Below are 20,136 nucleotides of genomic sequence, written 5' to 3' on the forward strand. Positions count from 1 at the left end.
ATGTGACTAATACTGAGTAGGGAAACCCTACCTGGAATGCAATACAATCAGACGATCTCAACAGCTGTTATTAAAAAGCCTCATATACGAATCCTCCTCCTAACATATGATCACATAATTACTAACAATCATAAAAACTAACAAAACCCCCAAACCCCCAAATTAAGGTTTAAAAAAACTTAATAAAATACTATAAAATTGGTACGTAGATCTTACCCTCGACGCAAGGATCATAAAAATGTAAAAGATAATGAATTCCGACCTCTCAAGCTCCGGGATTTGTCAATAATGCGAAAGATGCGAAGTACGTAGGTTGAATCTCTTTTGAAGTAATTAGATTTGATAAAACTGTTTAGTGATAATGACGGAAAGCTTTATATACAAATTCGTATTATTAACAAAACCCGACAAAACATTACCCGTAAACCGATCTACTCGATCGAGTAGCTGACGTACTCGATCGAGTGCCACTTACTCGATCGAGTACCCAGGATGCTCGATCGAGTATCCTACAGGCAGAATACTTTTCTAAAAACCAAAACACCCTTAATCGACAGAGTAAGGCCCACTCGATAGAGTACCCAGAGACTCACAAAACTGTAGTATTACAGAAACTACCTCCGACTACAATTTAAAGATTCAATCATATCGTAATGAAAGTGAACTTGCGATACCATATCACACTCTTTTTGGTGGAGATAAAAGTCATCACTTTATTGTTCCCCATTTTAACAAAGTACTAATACTTTGGTTTTATAATCTGTAGGTTTTGATACTTTTTAAACATTCATTGAACTTATTCAAAGAATTTCTCTTTTTACCTCATTAAGTGGATATCAAGTATCTACCTAATTCGTTGGTAAAAGAGATGAAGAAGTAATAACCTTCTCTGATTGAAATTATATTCAACCATACACATCAAAGTGTAAATAGGGCGAATATCTTGCTCTATTTATAATCATTTTCCAAAAAAAATCATGAATTAACTTGCTTTGAATACAAGATTTGCACACACAAAAATATTCATAGTCAAATGGTTTGGGAGACTAGTCAAAACTAGTTTCTAAATGTGATTTTCAATCGAGAATTCAGAAATGATTGGGGTCACCAACTTGAGTCTTGTATGTATGACATTTTATTTAGAGTTTGAATATAATTACTGATGTGACAAATATTTAATCATATTTAGCCCCCGAATTAGCCTCGTTCCTATGCTTTTTAGTGCATAATTGGGTCATTTACTATCTTTAGTCCTTTGTTTTGCATATTCTTTGAGGTTTTGTCTCCTTGGTAGGAGAGGAGTGCAAACCTTGCATTTTAATGGCAAAATGGAGCTAAATTGATCGAATCTAATGACCAAGCATCAAAGTGAAGACAAGACTAGAAGGCCAATGAAAATAAAGTAGTAGATGGGCAATGATGAAGATGATCCTTGCATCTCCGACAAGATCCTTGAGGATTTTTGGAAGAAGAAAAGAAGAAAAGAAGAAAAAGGTTGCTGAACTAGAATCCGAGCGTCCCACCAGCCAATCCGCTTGTCCAACCTCCACAATCTGAGCGTCCCTCCAGCCAATCCGCTCGTCCAACATCTCCACAATCCGAGCGTCCAACCCTCCAGTCCACTCGTCCAACTCTCACAATCCGCTCGTCCCGACCCCTTGGCCGCTCGGATTGTCATCCAGTACAGCACGCCTTCTCCTTGTTCTACTCGGGATGCGCATATTTTTAAAAGACTAGCAAAAAGAAGACTCGCATCTTTCTTCGAGAGGAGCATTTCCTCAACTTTTCTTAAGGGTCTTAATCGTCATTTAAGCCCTTAGTAACCCTAATTCATGTACCTAATCCCCACTATAAATACCCCATTGTACTAATTAGATTATCATCAATCCTTAGTATAATTTATGTTCTTCTAATCTCTCTTTAATCTTGTAATCAACTTTTAATTAAGCATTAATACAAATCTCATTTCCTTAATTTCTCTATTGTTCATCATTTATTTTGGGTTATTAAAGATTATTTGGAGTTTATTTGGAGGATTAACAACCTTCCAATTATTCATCGAGTACTTCTATTATTCTTTGCTTATTATTTCGGAATCATCATTAGGTATAATTCTCTTAATCCCTTTTTAATTATTGTTAATCATCTTCATTTATTAATCATGTTTTGCTTTGTTAATATGATTGACAACCTTGTTAGCATGTTAAACTTGATAATGAGTGAGTAGTTTCCTTAGCTAGGGTTAATGGAGAATTAGGGGAAACCAACATGGGGGATGATTAATGCTTAATCTAATATGTTCACATAATTTATTTGCTTGCTTGTTGTGATCTCAACTTATGCACATGTTATGTTTGATGAAATGCGAGCCTATGAATCCTTGCATTTTTTACCCATCACTTACCTTTTCAATGAGACTTGTAAGACATAAACCAACTCAAGTCTCATTAGACCATGCATATAGTTGAGTAGGGAGGATTAAGTAGACTTGTAGGTGTTTTACAATCTAATCGATTCGGCTCCGGGACCCAAACCTTCCTAGGACTCGATCCTATCACAACAATAATTGCTTACTTATAATTTGAGAATATGTTTGTATGATCAATTCCTATGAATCCCCTATGAACCCATGACACCCTAGTGCTTTTAATCAATTGTTTACATCTCATTTTAATCATCTTGCTTGTTTATTTACATTGTTATTTAGTTTAGTGATCTTCTTATCTCAACCCAAATTGTGACACCCTTAGACACCACTACTTGCAATCGAAAATCCTACATCAATACTCGTCCCTTGGGATCCGACATTTACTTACCTCTTTACTAATAGTATAGTAGTTTGTGAAGTTATAAATATTATTTTGGTCTAGGTGCTCCTAACGACAAGTAACCGAAAAGTATAGTCCGACCAAAAATGGCGCTGTTGCCGGGGACGGTGTTAACTTGATTTGATTTTCTTTGATTGTTTTTAGTTGTGTCTTTCTTTGTCTTGGGAAGTAAAACTCCTCAAGGTTTGTTCTAATTGTTTTTGAGTTGTTTGATATTTTGCATGTCTAGAAGATCACAAGGTAACTTGTTACCCATTGATCACGAAATTGAGAGAACTTTGACAACCAATAGAAGACTTGCTAGAAATACTTTGAGAGGTATTGGTGAGGTTATATATATTCAACCAAATACTATTGAGTTCATCAACCCTTTTGCAAGAGAAGGTGAGGAGAACCCAACACAAAACCCACCACAAAAGCAACCCACAATGCCTAAGTTTTCATCACATTCCGTACCAACCGAGGAGAACCTACCCAATGGTACTCCCACACCACAACACTTGACCGGAAATTTCATTGCAAAATCCGCATTTATCCAATTAGTCGAAAGAAGCCAATTTGGGGGGATGCCTAGGGAAGACCCTCATTCTCACATGGAGACTTTTTGTGATTATTGTGATGCGATTTCACAAACCGGAGTGACTCAAGACCAAATTTGATGGGTCTTATTTCCTTTTTCTCTAATTGGTACCGCGAAATAATGGTTAAAAAGCCTTGATAAGGCTACTCTTGGTATCGACTCTTGGAAGAAGTTGGCTCTTACTTTCTACAAAAAGTTCTACCCTCCGGAAAAGACTAACATGCTAAGAGCTCAAATCATGGGTTTTAAGCAAAGGGGCGAAGAATCTTTGTATGAAGCTTGGGAGCGATTCAAAGGAACTTGTCGCTCATGTCCTCATCATGAACTTAGCGAGTGGTTCATGGTACAACAATTTTGGAATGGTCTTTATGAAGGCTCCCGAAACATTCTCAACATGGGATCAAATGGTATGTTGACCGAAGTTGACGATAATCAAACTTGGAACAAGATTGAGGAAATGCGGTCCATAACTCACAATATAGTAGACCTCGCAAGGCTACTAGAGGAGGAAAGCATGAAGTGGACTTTATTACTCAATTGGGTGCTCAACTTAGTGCTCATATGGATACCATCAACTTGAAGTTTGAGAAGGCTATGCCTAACTTGAAGAAACCTCCAAATCACCTAAGCAACATGTTAATGCCATGGTGGCATCTTCATCAATTCCAAGTGGAATATGTGAGAATTATGGAACTTTGGGACATGACCAAAGTGAATGTAGGGAAATAAGTGAGCAAGTGAATGCTTTTCAAGCATACAAGAGTGGTACCCCTTATTCCAATTGTTACAATGAAAACACCAAAATCCATCCACATCTCTCATATAAAAGCCAAAATGTTCAAAACCCTCAACCTACATACACCCCACCTCCAATGAGAAACTAAAATCAAAGACCCTTTTACAACCAAAACCAAGGTTACCAAAATCAAACTCCATACAATCAACAAAATGACCAAGGTTTTGATGTTCAAAAAGCGGTCCTCCAAATGCAAAAGAATCAACAAGAATTTTTCACTCAAATGCAAAAAGATAGCCAAGCAAAAGACATCACCATCAACAACATCCTAGCCCACACAAAAATGTTGGAAACCCAAATGACTCAATTAGCATCTTCGAGCTCTCAAAGACAAAAGGGGCAATTACCACCCCAAGGTAATCCCCCAAGACAAGAATCGGTGAGTGCCATCCATTTAAGGAGTGGTACAAGGTATGAAGGGCAAAAGAAACCCGTTGATGAAGATGTTGTGAATGCTAGTGACAAGGAAAGAGTTGTTGAAAACTCTAGGGAAGAAGAACCCAACAATCAAGAAGTTTCAAAGAATAATGAAGAAAAGGCCAAAGAGAAGGAACCCATTGTGATTAGACTTTATTTTCCAAGTTGTCAAGCTAAGCCTAATTTTGATGACCAACTTGGAAAATACATGGAGATTGTGAAGAATTTAGAAGTCTCGATTCCATTCACGGAATTAATCAATCACGTTCCGGCATATGCAAAGTATATGAAGGATATTCTTACAAAGAAGAAATCAATCCGGAAGCTTGAGACTATTGCTTTCACTAAAGTAAGTAGTGCTATTCTTCAAGGGAGTTCACCTCCAAAGCTCAAGGATCCGGGAAGTTTCTCCATTCCATGCACTATTGGTGACACTAAAATCAACAAAGCTTTATGTGACCTTGGGGCAAGCGTTAGTGTCATGCCATATTCGGTTAGCAAGAGGCTAGGAATAGGAGAACTCAAATGCACCAACATCACGCTTCAAATAGCGGATAGATCAACAAAGACACCATTAGGGGTATGGGAAGATGTTCCCGTGAGAATTGGAAAATTCTTCATCCCGGTGGATTTCGTTATTGTTGACATGGAAGAAGACTCCAATATTCCTATTATCTTAGGAAGACCATTCTTGCACACCGCAGGAGCGGTGATCGATGTGAAGCATGGAGAGCTCACCCTTGAAGTGGGAGATGAAACCATCACTTTAAATCTTGACAAGACTATGAGAGCTCCCCGATTGCATGAGCCATGTTTTATGGTTGATCACTATAGCCGGAAAGATGATAGAAAGAAGTTGGAATTTCAATGGAAAAAGAAAGTGGATGATGCCCCATCAAAAGAGGAAGGAAATTGAAACAATGAGAGCTTGAAAAGCTCACCCATGACAAGTGAAGAAGAAGGCCTCATTGGCAAAGACAAGAAAGAAGGATAGTTGTCTTTATCAACTCAAGACACTTTTAGTGATCAAGTAGACAAAGTATGCGATCTTTGGGATGATGAGTTCGAAGGGATATTCAATCCCTATATTGGTAATGCTATGACCCAAGACCATCATGGAGAACAACAAGTGCAAAGGTCTATTGAGGATCTTTATCATGATAATGAGCAAGCTTTTGACTACTTCTTCAAGGTGTTGAGTAACATCAACACCTTGAACATGCCCCCTTGACATCTCACATTGGATGAGAGTTTGGTGGAGTCCTCCCTAAACCACCATTTGTAAATATTCTAACTCCCTAATTTACATTTCAATTATTGTATTGCATTTTTGTCATCTTTAGATTTACATTTTTATGCCTTGATCAAGATTTTCATCATTTTGAGAGAAGTGAGGGAGGGACTTATGAGTTTATTGATGTGTAGTGCTTTGCCTTAGTGTGAGGATAGCAATTGCCTAGGCTATTCATGCCTTTGTAATGCCCCTAAAATGAAGAACACGAGAATTGAAGAATGAATTGACACGGGTTACGAAGCACCCACGGATGGACCTGAATCCGTGTGGTTAAGGAAGAATCCGAGAGGCCCGAGGGACAATCTGCTCGTCCTGAAAGAATCCGAGCGTCCAAGTCACAAGACGCTCGTCTTGTGAAAGTGCAGAAAATGTATTTTAGGTCTGACTGAGAATCCGAGCGTCCAAGCCAGGAATCCGCTCGTCTCAGTCAGGACGGTCGTCCAACAAATACGCTCGTCTTTTTACTGCTAAAATTTGGGATTTTTCACTAGAAAGGAATCCGAGCGTCCTGAGCCAAAGACGCTCGTCTCAGCCAAAGAATCTGCTCGTCTTTCCTGCATTCCGCTCGTCCCATGGCGTCTTTACCTGAACCCAATTTTTGAAGAATCCGAGCGTCCCGACACTAGATCCGCTCCTCTCCCTCTGCATTTCAAAACCAACGGGTCTTTTAAAACCCTCTTTTCCCATTCATTTTCATTCTTTCAAAACACAAACACTACCCAAAACTCCAAAACCCCAAAACTCTCATCCTCTCCATCAACAAAAACCAATTTCCTCAACTAAAATCAACCAAATCAAATCCAAACTTCCTCAAAACAAAAATTAATCACTCCTTTAGCTTCAACAAGTGATTCAAACACCAAAATCTTCAAGTTTTTGAACCGATTTTTGGGATACAAGGCAACTTTCATTTATCCTAAATCGATTTGGGCATTACTAGAAATTGAAGATTTCAATCTTTCATTGGTGTAATTAAGCAAAGGAGTATGACAAGAACAAAAGGTGGAAACAAGGCACCCCAAAAGAAGACCCTTTCTAAGAGGCAACAAGCCCTTCTTGATAAGCAAACATCAAAGGCATTGGTAGTCCATGAGGCAAGGTTGGAGATGCAAGAACAAAATCCTCCTATGGAAGCTACTACTTCTACCACTCCGTTCATTGAACAATTAGTCGACTATCCGGAGGTAATATTCACTTCCGACTCCCATAGGAAGAAATTTATTTCCTTTGCTAAGAAAACTATCATGCCTACTAAGTTCATATGTGAAGATGCATTGTCAAAATTGGGTGTCCTTGAGCAAACTAAGACCTTTTTCGAGTCTATGGGGTTGAGTAAATTGTTTACAATGCAAGAATTGACATACTCCTCCCTTACCTTAGAGTTTTTGAGCTCTTTGAAAGTCACAAAGGTGGAGACCCGAACCATTATCGAGTTTCGTCTTGAAAATGTTGATAGATGCTTATCTTATGAGGAATTGGGTAAGATATTTGGCCTTAGTGATAGTGCGAAATTTACAAAGATGCCTACCAAGTATGACCCCGCTCCTCTTTGGATGGCAATTTCCGGAAGGAAATTCACACGTTTTCATAATTGTCGTGCTCTCTTAGTCCACCATCCGGGCATTAGAGTATGGCATAAGGTCATTGGGAATACTTTGATAGCTATAAATGGCATAAACCATCTTACCAAGCTTGATTTTATCCTTCTTAAGTCAGCTTTGAACATTGGGAGAGAATTTACTAAGCCATACAATGCTTTACGACTTTTGGTTGATCGATGGCTTAATGTAGATTGTGCCAAAGAAGGCACGGCCTTTATTGCCAATGGAGGATTAGTTACCTATTTGGCTAAGCATTTTAACCGGGATTTCAACAAGAACAACACTTATACACCGGTAAAAGGAGGTCATCTTATTGATTTGCCCACCATGATTCTAAAGTTTAAATGGGTCAAGAATGATACTCTTGACAACAAATTTGGGTGGTTGACAAATGAAGCTAGATCCTTCACTTTGCCTAGCAAAATTTGCCGATTGAATGTTCATCGACAGAACTACCTTCTTCCACTCTCCGAAGAGACCGAGTACATCATTCAACACCAAGAAGAAGTTGTCGAGCCCTCCTCCTCCATTATCACCCCACCTTATCCATTTGAATACCACGAGTTCAACCCCGAAAATTCCAAGGCGGGAAATGATTACTTGACTCTACTAATGAAGGAAATGCATAAACAAGCTTATGATGATAGAGTTGATGCTTACAAGGCCCAATATCCGCTCCTTCTACATCTTGCTAGGCAAGGACTCCTCGATCCATCTTGTCCTTTGCCTAGTTGAGCGGATAGAGAGGTATTCTTTCCTAGCACTTCTAGTGGTGGTAGACCGGGTGGAGAGGAGATGGTTGTTGATGAGAGTGGTGACCAAGAAGGTGAAGATGAAGAAGTTCAAGATGAAGAGGAAAGTGAGGAAGAACAAGAAAGTGAAAATGAGAGTGGACATGACTCCACATCCATGGAGGTTGATGATGCCTCAAGTGAGGAAGAAGATGATGATGATGATGATGATGACACGATGGGTGAGGACTAACAAACTTTTGGAGGCTCCTACATTCTTACACCTCCTTTATGGTTTGTCTACTTCTCTTGTTTTTATTTTATCTTGATCATTTTGTGGAGTCCTAGCAACATTAGAGGACTAACACCTTGGCTTCATCCAAAATGACAATTTGTAGTTTCATGCATTGCATTTTATGTGCATGAACTCCCCCAAAATTCTTGACATTAGAAATAGTGTCTATTTTGGTTTGGGGAAGTTTATGCATATGCATTGGGAGCTAATCTAAATTATGCTCTCCACCATAACAAAAACCATGCATCATATAGCATAACTTAGTTGCATTTACTCTTGTTTATATATCATTTGCATTTAGTTTAGAAATCATGCATATTCATATAAATTGCATAATTTCCTATCGTATTGGCTATTGAGGACAATGCCCATACTAGTGTGGGGATGGGAAATTCTAACTTGACCTTTTTAAAAACAAAAATGATAAAAATTAAAATTTTTGAAAAATACAAAAATATGTCCTTTAATTTCATTAAAACAAAATACAAAAAAATTTAAAAAATTTAAAAATCCAAAAACAAGTTCATTTCCTTTATAGTGTAGTCTTGTATATATTGTGTTTGTTCATCCTTTTTCACATTGATTGACTACGCCACATCCGAGACATGAGGATATTGAAGACCGCATGGTATGATCTTTCCAATCTCCTTTTTCCCCTTTATGTTAATGACTATGTGGCTTTATTTTGATTGATGCGGTAAAAACAATGTGAATTTAGGATTGCATTTAGATTATTTGGCATATTAGTTGGTAGAAGCATATGCATTAGGATGTATATATATTACTTGCATCATGGCATGTAGTTGCATTTAGGAAAATTTTGTGAAACCGTCTATTTGAGAAGCTTGACAAGTGTATATAGGCCCTTGTAGATGCTTTTTCTTCTTAAGACTTTGCTTGTTAGAATACTTGTAAAACACCCTAGGATGTGTCATGTTAGTATCCTTTGACCCATGGATTAAGGCCTAGTCAAGAGTACCTTGTGGTGTGATAACTCCTTGGCTACCGTTTATTCCAATGTGACCCTTGAAACCATGCAACCAACCATCATCCATGTTCTACCACATTTTTGTCATCAAAGGGAATGGGCACAAAAATTGTTCAAAAATTTGAGTTCAAGAAATGAAAAGAAAAGAAAAAGTTTGCAAATTGCATCAAAAGAAAAGAGGAGCAAAAAAAAATAGAACTCCTAAAGCTTCAAATATAAGCACCCTCACTACAAATGGGGTGACTTTGAAAATGTTCAAAAGAAAATGCAAAAAGTTGAGAAATTGTCAAGTATTGAAATGGCAAACATAAAAAAAAAATGGCAAAAAGAAAGTGTTCTCAATTGTTATATGCCACAAGAAATTGGGGGGGGGGGGGGAACAAACAACAAAAGCAAACTCCCATATGAAACTCAAATATTATTGATCCCTTTTCCATCGTATCCACTTTTGTGCATGGTAGAGAGTGGACGACCATTCTTCTTGTCTAGGCAAGAAGGGGAATTCTGCGATCCTCTAGTGTTTCTAACACCATAGGGAGTCTACTCTTGATGAAAGCATTTAACGATTGAGGACAAAGATACCCTAGCTTGACACAACTTGGAGGTGATTTATTGGTATCCTTCTAGGCTTAGTAGTTTAAAGAAACCATATCTACAATGGAGTGTGTACCCTTGAATTGCTTCCCTTTTAGATAATTTCCGCCACTTAGATGAGAAAAGTGGCTATTCTTTTGTAGACGCATCCATTACTTGACTTTGTGTGCTCTAATGCTTGGATGTGTCGCCATTTTGGCAAGACCCACCTTACCTTGCAAGAAGGCATCCTACCTCATGGTTGTCTTGTTGTGAGTTGAAGGGGCGGAGTGAGACCCGCTAATTGTCTCACATCGGTTATATTAGTAGGATAGTTTAAATAAGGGTCCTAGTTTTTATCACCTCTTTACTCGAGACGAGCAAAGGTTCTGTTTGGGGATATTTGATGTGACCAATATTTGAGCATATTTAGTGTAACACCCGCGAATTTCTCATTTTGACATTTATAATTTATTTAACTGTCCAATTACATTATTTTATATTTTTGAATTATTTAATTTAATTAATTTCATTTTAAACATGATTTTATAAAAGTAATATTTTAAAGCTTAATTTATATAAAAATACGAATTTTAGTCGGATAGAGTAACAATAATAATAATAATATTAATGATAATAAAGTTTCGTCTTAAATTATAAGTAAGTTTAAGACAAATTTCCGTCTAGCAAGACCGTCACATATTCACATGTGAGACTAGACTAATGTATCCTCGACCTATCCCGTGTCGACAACTCATTTCTCAAATTAGTACCCAACTAAAATATACAGTACACTCTTTCATTTTGACCAACCCCAACTCCCCTTCCCCCTTTTTATCTTCTTTATTTTCGTTTGACAGTGAGCAACAATAAGATACACCAGCAGAGCTTACTACGCCATTCCCACGAGCTTAAAACCCAGATTTCCCGCCCATTTCCCAACCAAATTCGATAATTTTTGTACCTTTCTCTTCCCCTTTCCTTCCTCCTTCTTTCAAGGTAAGAAAGTCTTATTTTTGTTGTGATTTCAGTTTGACCCGTCTCATGAAAGTTCTGATTTTTAGCTCCTTTATCTCGTTTTCTTTCCTCTCGTTGAAGAAACTGAAGACCCGGTGGGAGGCTCGTACTCTTTAGGCGTTTTCCTCGGAGTTTTGAAGGGCAAAAAGGTAACGGTGATAGGTTACTCGACGAAAATGTCGAAATTTCGTCTTATGGGTCGTTTTATATACTCTTATGTGATAAAGTTTGGTTCTTTATGCCTTACTTATTTGTGTGGTTGAATGTGTGGTCTTATTAGCCTCTTTACATGCTTATTTGAAGTAGTTCCATAGCTTGTGACCCCTTAATATTTTCGGGTATGGTGGGTTTTAATCGGGTGGATTTCCGTCTCCAAAGACGGGTAAAAATGGCCATTTTACATTGGTTGCGGTGTTCTCTCCGACAATGTTTAGCCGTAAAATAATGGAAACCTTTGCAAATGGCTATTTTTCCTTGCTCTGCTGTCGGCTCTTTTTAGTCCCCTGAACTGCTGAACATGTGCATCACGCCTGAACTTTTCTTATCAAGTTCTAATTAAATGGTGTAGCCTGACTTCCAAATTAGTAAACGAGCCTCTAGGGTGATGTTGCTCTGTACAATTAAGTAAGTAATGGTGTAATTAATCCCAATGTATTTTGTGACCGTTGGAGTTCGTGACAGGCGGGTAGGGGAGCTGAAATGCGGATGGATTTTTGTGGTCTTTCAGGATTGTTTTGAGCTTACTTTATTTATGAGTATTTCCGTCTTAATCCCGTCTCAAATGTCGTCTTAGTTTGGCCTTTCTTTGGACTGCTTTTATGCGTAGAAAGGGGAGTAATGTGGGAGGTTTCGTACTCTGTTTTGGGGCCGTGAATGTGGTGTTGGTGGTGCGGTTTTTGAGTCGGTTTTATTCGAGCTTTACTTATCCGTTTTGAGAAAAGTTGGTACTTTTGGATTCTTGGTGAAGTGGGTAATCTTGTTGGGTAATTTGTTTGGATGAATATTATCATTTTCATGCTTAAAATTTTGTCTTAAGACGGTCACAAATGAACTTCATAAATCGTGAAAATGGACCTTGTCGAGCAGTTTTCGCGGGCTGTTTTGACGGGTTTCTTTATGTTAAATTGAACCAACTTTCTTGCTATTGTCTCAAGTACATGTACGTGTTTGGATTGAGTCTTTGGTTCAGGTGAAATCCGTCTTGGTTTGGCCTAGAAAAATCATCTTAAGACGGTTGGAGAAGAGGGAAATGCTGTAACTTTTTGGTCTGGGCTGCATGCTATGCTCTGTACTACTGTGTGTTGCTTGACACTGTTTGCTGTCGTGCTATTGGCTATTCTGTACAGTGCAGGGGTTGTGGCCAGGTCTTGCAGGCCGTGGCTGAGCCATGGTGGGTGTGCGGCCAGGCTGTGGCTGGGCAGGTGCGGTCATGGCTAGGCCGTAGCCCCGGTTGGGTTAATTTTTATCCGTGAATTATTTTTGTTCGGGTTTAATTAATTTGAATTTCCTCACATGATTTACGTATATTAAATTCATTATTTGTCGTTAATTTATATATTTCGCAGATGAATCATAAATGTGGAACTTGTTGTTTATTCATGTCATAATTATATGGAATGTCTTCATTTATTTAAAATATGAGCTTTAATTCATTTATTCTCATCTATTTATCATATCTCAAATACGAGTGATTTATTCCTCATGATTAATTGATATGAGTCGTATTCTTGTAGAAATGCCATATTACCATCGTATATGCTTGACATACATTTTTTTGCCCTGCTTGTGCTGTTCTGGCAAGCACGGGTTTGACCTACTTGTGCTGTTCTGGCAAGTACGGTTTGGGCCTACTTGTGCTGTTCTGGCAAGCATGGCTTTGGCCACTTGTGCTGTTCTGGCAAGTGAGTCTTATCTTAGTCTTTCCGCCACTTTCGTGCTGTTCTGGCGATTGGGGTACTCGGTCTCCTTAGTAGTCGAGTCTTGGGTGCGTGCTGTGCTGGCGCACGTCGAATCGGGATGTACACCTGAGAATCTGCAGATTTAGACTAGGACCGTATTATTATCGTAGTCCTACCCGGGGAAATTATAGTCTAAGAGTGATAAATGTCTTGCATTATTTGGATGGTTACTTTGGTCATATCTCCTTGAAATACGTGCTCGTGGCTAAGTGGTCGTGCCTGTTTCGTTGTCTTTCTTCTTCATTTATTTTATTGTTGCTTATGCCTTACTTACTTGTTTATTCCATCATTTCTTTTATCCTTGTTGGTTTAAACACGTATGATCCATGTTTAGTTATAAGTCGATTCACTCATAATTTATCTAATATGATTATTCTTTCATGTTCTTTGTTATGTTCGTTTTGACATTTTGTGGCTGGGAGAACCTTGAGTTACTCCCCACTGACTGTGGCTTTCATGTTTACATGAATGACAGGTTTGTGAAGATGCATTTGTGGGGTTTAGACGTGTGAGCTAGCGAGCACCTTGGACTAGTAGTTGGTTTATTAGGATTGGTTAGACTCACCTTTTATTGTATTGTCATTCGAGGGATATATTTTCCCTCACCTTGACTATCACGTTTGTATAATTTAATCTTTATTTCCGCATTCTTTATTTGTGTTTTATATTTTAATGAACCCGCGCTTTAAATTTTAAAATTTTTGAAAATTTCCTAATTTCCGCTTGAATTTATAACTTATATTTTCCGCTTTACCGAGCCTATGTTGCTCCCGACGCACACATGTGTACCCCAAATTTAAATTTGAACTTGACCTTGAATAATGAATGAGAGATGGGTAGAAATAAGGACCTAAGTTGGTAGTCTCTTTGTGTATTGTTCGTGGTAGGTGCTAACATGTTTGTTGATTGTCAATTATTTTTGTACCCTTGGATCAATAACCGTGAGCTTACCTATGTGGCGATCAAGATTTGGTGCCTCTTGCCAGAAATTGAAGATTTGTTCAACCTTTGAAGAATGCTTCTACTTCCTCGAAGATATTCCTCGTTCTTTTGTACCTTGCCTCATTCTTTTACTTCTTGATGCTTATTTCTTCTTCCAAACTCTCTTTTCGTTTTCCTTGGAAGTTACTCTTGTACTCCCAACTTGTTCTTTGTTCCTTGCTTATCCTCCCTTGACGCCTTTTAGATAGTTCTCTTTCTTTTATGGGATGTTAATCTTAGTTGGATAATATGGCTTTGTGGAGTTTGTTTGTGTTTGACCCATAACCCTGGTTTAGTGGTTGTGATGTTAGAAAGACTTAGGTAGTATGATGGGACATACTTAGTAATTCTTATGCCTAGTTCCTTGATAAAGCGAGTATATTTGATTGGTGAATTCTCTGTGTCAAGTGTGAGTTGCATTTGTTACTAAGGTTATAGAGCTTGGCTTTGTTGTATATGTTTGGGATTTGAAAGGCTCAGGAAGTGTAGTGAGACGTGTCTTGGGATACTAGTGCTTAGTACTTGACTTAAAATGGGTGAAATTGAATGGTGGACTTGAGGATGTAGGATTGACTAAGTAAGTCGAGTTTCTGATTGGCTTTTGTAATCGCTTTGGATATGAGGGTTTGATAATGTATATGTTACCATATGAGAAATGATAATGGTGGGATTATTAGTTGGCTCCTGAGAGTTCAGTTGAGAGAGACTTAGTATTGAGAAGTATTTGTTAACCCTATAATTTTATAAACCTTGAGGTTGTATTGAGTACTTGAGATGATGGGATGATGTTGTAAATGAGTGTAGTTCCGCTTTTGGGAATCCGTAATAAGTAAAAGGATAGAAGGACTCGAGATCCTACTGATTTTGCAAAGTTGGGTGTTTATGCATCTTTCTCAAAAGAGTGTAGTAGAGTGGACTTTCATGCAAGAAGACTTTGGGTTGCCAGGTTATACCTTGTTTTGAAATGAGAACCTTGTGGAATTTTTGAGGAACCTTTTCTGGGAATTTAGAGCTTTGAATTCGGATCCTTGATTGAGGATTTTACCATTTTGGAAAACCCTTGGTTGACACTAGTTCGGTATGAGTATAGTTTAGTTGGATACTTTGACCTTGATCTTGTAGAAGTTGTTTGTGAATGTTTGAGGATTTGGAGTGATGAGATCACACTTATAGTGGAGTACCTTGTTTCAGGGAATAGATTAGGATGAAGTAACATAAGTGATTTGAGGAAATCCTTGGGAGCGTTGTGGTTATAAGTTTTGTTTTTAGGAAGTTTTCAAAATCGTTTAGGATGATGTTGTTGTTTGAGATTTGAGTACCTGGCGCTTCCTTGTTGTCTAATTTTCCTTCCTCCTTGATCATAAGTGTTACCGTTCATACCTCTCTTCCTCGCTTCGTCGTGCTCCTCCTTTAAGTTTGATGCTAGTAACCTATAAAACTCTATCTTTGACATTCTTATTGATTTGACTTCAATTCTTACCCTATGAAATTCATCATAGCTCTTTTGATTAGTTAAGTTTGAATTCTCTTAGCGTAATTCGCTTTTGTGATGTCTAAGTTGCTTTTCATTTTGTACAACTTCTAAACTTTTCAAGCTACCAATTTTGAGTCGTTGTTAAAAGTTTATGTTACCTTTGCAAAACCTTACCTATTTTAAAGGTTTGAAAATGAAAATTTGATTTAATTCCATATTTGTTCCTTAAATATAGACTTCTTTATCATGATTTTGATTGCTAAACCCGAGATTTCTTTAAATTTTATCCAATTTCTATTAACTTTGGTTTATTTACGATTTCTTTGTCAAAGTTTAATATTATATTTTCAGCAAATTTGACTCCCTTTTTGGGGTTTAAAAGTGAAACCTCTATTTGTATTTTGGCTTTTGCAAAAGAAAATTCGAGTGGACCGCCTTTTTCTTTTGATTTTAACGTTGACCGGATGTTATAACTCGTTATTTGAGACGTTTAATAACTTGTTCTACGCTTGTCGGCGAATGATTTTTGTTTTAAATTGGTCTCTGACTTGGAAAGTTAGCGTTCTTGTGTGCACGACAAGAGCAATTTTGTTCCATGAATGAGATTTATACTTTTGAAAACTCTTCATTAATGTTTTTGAAAGTATTTTGCTTTTCGATCTATACGAATGATTTGCTTTTTGACCTTATCTTTGATTTGGAATGTGATGTTCTTGCAATGAGAGCACTTCCGTTCCTTTGATGAGAATCTGGTTCTGTCGGAAAATTTTATTTGAAACTGTTGAAAGAATTTTAATTCTTACGATAAGTAACCTTTTAAATGTTTTGGTTACCGATTCCAAAATTCCAGTTTTATTTTATTTAACCGTTCATTTCTACTTTCAAGTTTCGAGGACGAAACTTTTTAAAAGGTGGGGTGATTGTAACACCCGCGAATTTCTCATTTTGACATTTATAATTTATTTAACTGTCCAATTACATTATTTTATATTTTTGAATTATTTAATTTAATTAATTTCATTTTAAACATGATTTTATAAAAGTAATATTTTAAAGCTTAATTTATATAAAAATACGTATTTTAGTCGGATAGAGTAACAATAATAATAATAATATTAATGATAATAAAGTTTCGTCTTAAATTATAAGTAAGTTTAAGACAAATTTCCGTCTACCAAGACCGTCACATATTCACATGTGAGACTAGACTAATGTATCCTCGACCTATCCCGTGTCGACAACTTATTTCTCAAATTAGTACCCAACTAAAATATACAGTACACTCTTTCATTTTGACCAACCCCAACTCCCCTTCCCCCTTTTTATCTTCTTTATTTTCGTTTGACAGTGAGCAACAATAAGATACACCAGCAGAGCTTACTACGCCATTCCCACGAGCTTAAAACCCATATTTCCCGCCCATTTCCCAACCAAATTCGATAATTTTTGTACCTTTCTCTTCCCCTTTCCTTCCTCCTTCTTTCAAGGTAAGAAAGTCTTGTTTTTGTTGTGATTTCAGTTTGACCCGTCTCATGAAAGTTCTGATTTTTAGCTCCTTTATCTCGTTTTCTTTCCTCTAGTTGAAGAAACTGAAGACCCGGTGGGAGGCTCGTACTCTTTAGGCGTTTTCCTCGGAGTTTTGAAGGGCAAAAAGGTAACGGTGATAGGTTACTCGACGAAAATGTCGAAATTTCGTCTTATGGGTCGTTTTATATACTCTTATGTGATAAAGTTTGGTTCTTTATGCCTTACTTATTTGTGTGGTTGAATGTGTGGTCTTGTTAGCCTCTTTACATGCTTATTTGAAGTAGTTCCATAGCTTGTGACCCCTTAATATTTTCGGGTATGGTGGGTTTTAATCGGGTGGATTTCCGTCTCCAAAGACGGGTAAAAATGGCCTGTTTTACATTGGTTGCCGGTGTTCTCTCTGACAATGTTTAGCCGTAAAATAATGGAAACCTTTGCAAATGGCTATTTTTCCTTGCTCTGCTGTCGGCTCTTTTTAGTCCCCTGAACTGCTGAACATGTGCATCACGCCTGAACTTTTCTTATCAAGTTCTAATTAAATGGTGTAGCCTGACTTCCAAATTAGTAAACGAGCCTCTAGGGTGATGTTGCTCTGTACAATTAAGTAAGTAATGGTGTAATTAATCCCAATGTATTTTGTGACCGTTTGGAGTTCGTGACAGGCGGGTAGAGGAGCTGAAATGCGGATGGATTTTTGTGGTCTTTCAGGATTGTTTTGAGCTTACTTTATTCATGAGTATTTCCGTCTTAATCTCGTCTCAAATGTCGTCTTAGTTTGGCCTTTCTTTGGACTGCTTTTATGCGTAGAAAAGGGAGTAATGTGGGAGGTTTCGTACTCTGTTTTGGGGCCGTGAATGTGGTGTTGGTGGTGCGGTTTTTGAGTCGGTTTTATTCGAGCTTTACTTATCCGTTTTGAGAAAAGTTGGTACTTTTGGATTCTTGGTGAAGTGGGTAATCATGTTGGGTAATTTGTTTGGATGAATATTATCATTTTCATGCTTAAAATTTTGTCTTAAGACGGTCACAAATGAACTTCATAAATCGTGAAAATGGACCTTGTCGAGCAGTTTTTGCGGGCTGTTTTGACGGGTTTCTTTATGTTAAATTGAACCAACTTTATTGCTATTGTCTCAAGTACATGTACGTGTTTGGATTGAGTCTTTGGTTCAGGTGAAATCCGTCTTGGTTTGGCCTAGAAAAACCATCTTAAGACGGTTGGACAAGAGGGAAATCTTTGTAACTTTTTGGTCCGCCGCATGCTATGCTGCTCGTACTCTCGTGTGTTGCTTGTGATGTGTTTGCCGTCGTGCTACTGGCTATTCTGTATAGTGCAGGGGTTGTGGCCAGGTCTTGCAGGCCGTGGCTGAGCCATGGTGGGTGTGCGGCCAGGCTGTGGCTGGGCAGGTGCGGTCATGGCTAGGCCGTAGCCCCGGTTGGGTTAATTTTTATCCGTGAATTATTTTTGTTCGGGTTTAATTAATTTGAATTTCCTCACATGATTTACGTATATTAAATTCATTATTTGTCGTTAATTTATATATTTCTCACATGAATCATAAATGTGGAACTTATTGTTTATTCATGTCATAATTATATGGAATGTCTTCATTTATTTAAAATATGAGCTTTAATTCATTTATTCTCATCTATTTATCATATCTCAAATACGAGTGATTTATTCCTCATGATTAATTGATATGAGTCGTATTCTTGTAGAAATGCCATATTACCATCGTATATGCTTGACATACATTTTTTTGCCCTGCTTGTGCTGTTCTGGCAAGCACGGGTTTGACCTACTTGTCTTTGTTCGGCAAGTACGGTTTGGGCCTACTTGTGCTGTTCTGGCAAGCACGGCTTTGGCCACTTGTGCTGTTCTGGCAAGTGAGTCTTATCTTAGTCTTTCCGCCACTTTCGTGCTGTTCTGGCGATTGGGGTACTCGGTCTCCTTAGTAGTTGAGTCTTGGGTGCGTGCTGTGCTGGCGCACGTCGATTCGGGATGTACACCCGAGAATCTGCAGATTTAGACTAGGACCGTATTATTATCGTAGTCCTACCCGGGGAAATTATAGTCTAAGAGTGATAAATGTCTTGCATTATTTGGATGGTTACTTTGGTCATATCTCCTTGAAATACGTGCTCGTGGCTAAGTGGTCGTGCCTGTTTCCTTGTCTTTCTTCTCCATTTATTTTATTGTTGCTTGTGCCTTACTTACTTGTTTATTCCATCATTTCTTTTATCCTTCTTGGTTTAAACACGTATGATCCATGTTTAGTTATAAGTCGATTCACTCATAACTTATCTAATATGATTATTTGTTCATGTTCTTTGTTATGTTTGTTTTGACATTTTGTGGCTGGAGAACCTTGAGTTACTCCCCACTGACTGTGGCTTTCATGTTTACATGAATGACAGGTTTGTGAAGACGCATTTGTGGGGTTTAGACGTGTGAGCTAGCGAGCACCTTGGACTAGTAGTTGGTTTATTAGGATTGGTTAGACTCACCTTTTATTGTATTGTCATTCGAGGGATATATTTTCCCTCACCTTAACTATCACGTTTGTATAATTTAATCTTTATTTCCGCATTCTTTATTTGTGTTTTATATTTTAATGAACCCACGCTTTAAATTTTAAAAGTTTTGAAAATTTCCTAATTTCCGCTTGAATTTATAACTTATATTTTCCGCTTTACCGCGGGGGTTCACATTTAGCCCCCGAATTAGCCTCGTTCCTATGCTTTTTAGTGCATAATTGGGTCATTTACTATCTTTAGTCCTTTGTTTTGCATATTCTTTGAGGTTTTATTTCCTTGGTAGGAGAGGAGTGCAAACCTTGCATTTTAATGACAAAATGGAGTTAAATTGATCGAATCTAATGACCAAGCATCAAAGTGAAGACAAGACTAGAAGGCCTATGTAAATAAAGTAGTAGATGGGCAATGATGAAGACCATCCTTGCATCTCCGACAAGATCCTTGAGGATTGTTGGAAGAAGAAAAGAAGAAAAAGTTTGCTGAACTAGAATCTGAGCGTCCCTCCAGCCAATCCGCTTGTCCAACCTCCACAATCCGAGCG

At 37.8% G+C, this 20,136-nt stretch overlaps 1 non-coding gene across 1 annotated transcript; it reads right to left on the reverse strand.

Moving 5' to 3' along the window:
* Positions 1-3,628: 3,628 nt before the first annotated feature.
* LOC141654494 (small nucleolar RNA R71) lies at positions 3,629-3,735 on the reverse strand. Its single transcript, XR_012548052.1, has one exon. It is a non-coding gene; the product is annotated as a small nucleolar RNA R71 (small nucleolar RNA).
* Positions 3,736-20,136: the final 16,401 nt, after the last annotated feature.

The sequence above is a fragment of the Silene latifolia genome, chromosome 4, assembly GCF_048544455.1.
Source record: "Silene latifolia isolate original U9 population chromosome 4, ASM4854445v1, whole genome shotgun sequence".
Classification (NCBI taxonomy): domain Eukaryota; kingdom Viridiplantae; phylum Streptophyta; class Magnoliopsida; order Caryophyllales; family Caryophyllaceae; genus Silene; species Silene latifolia.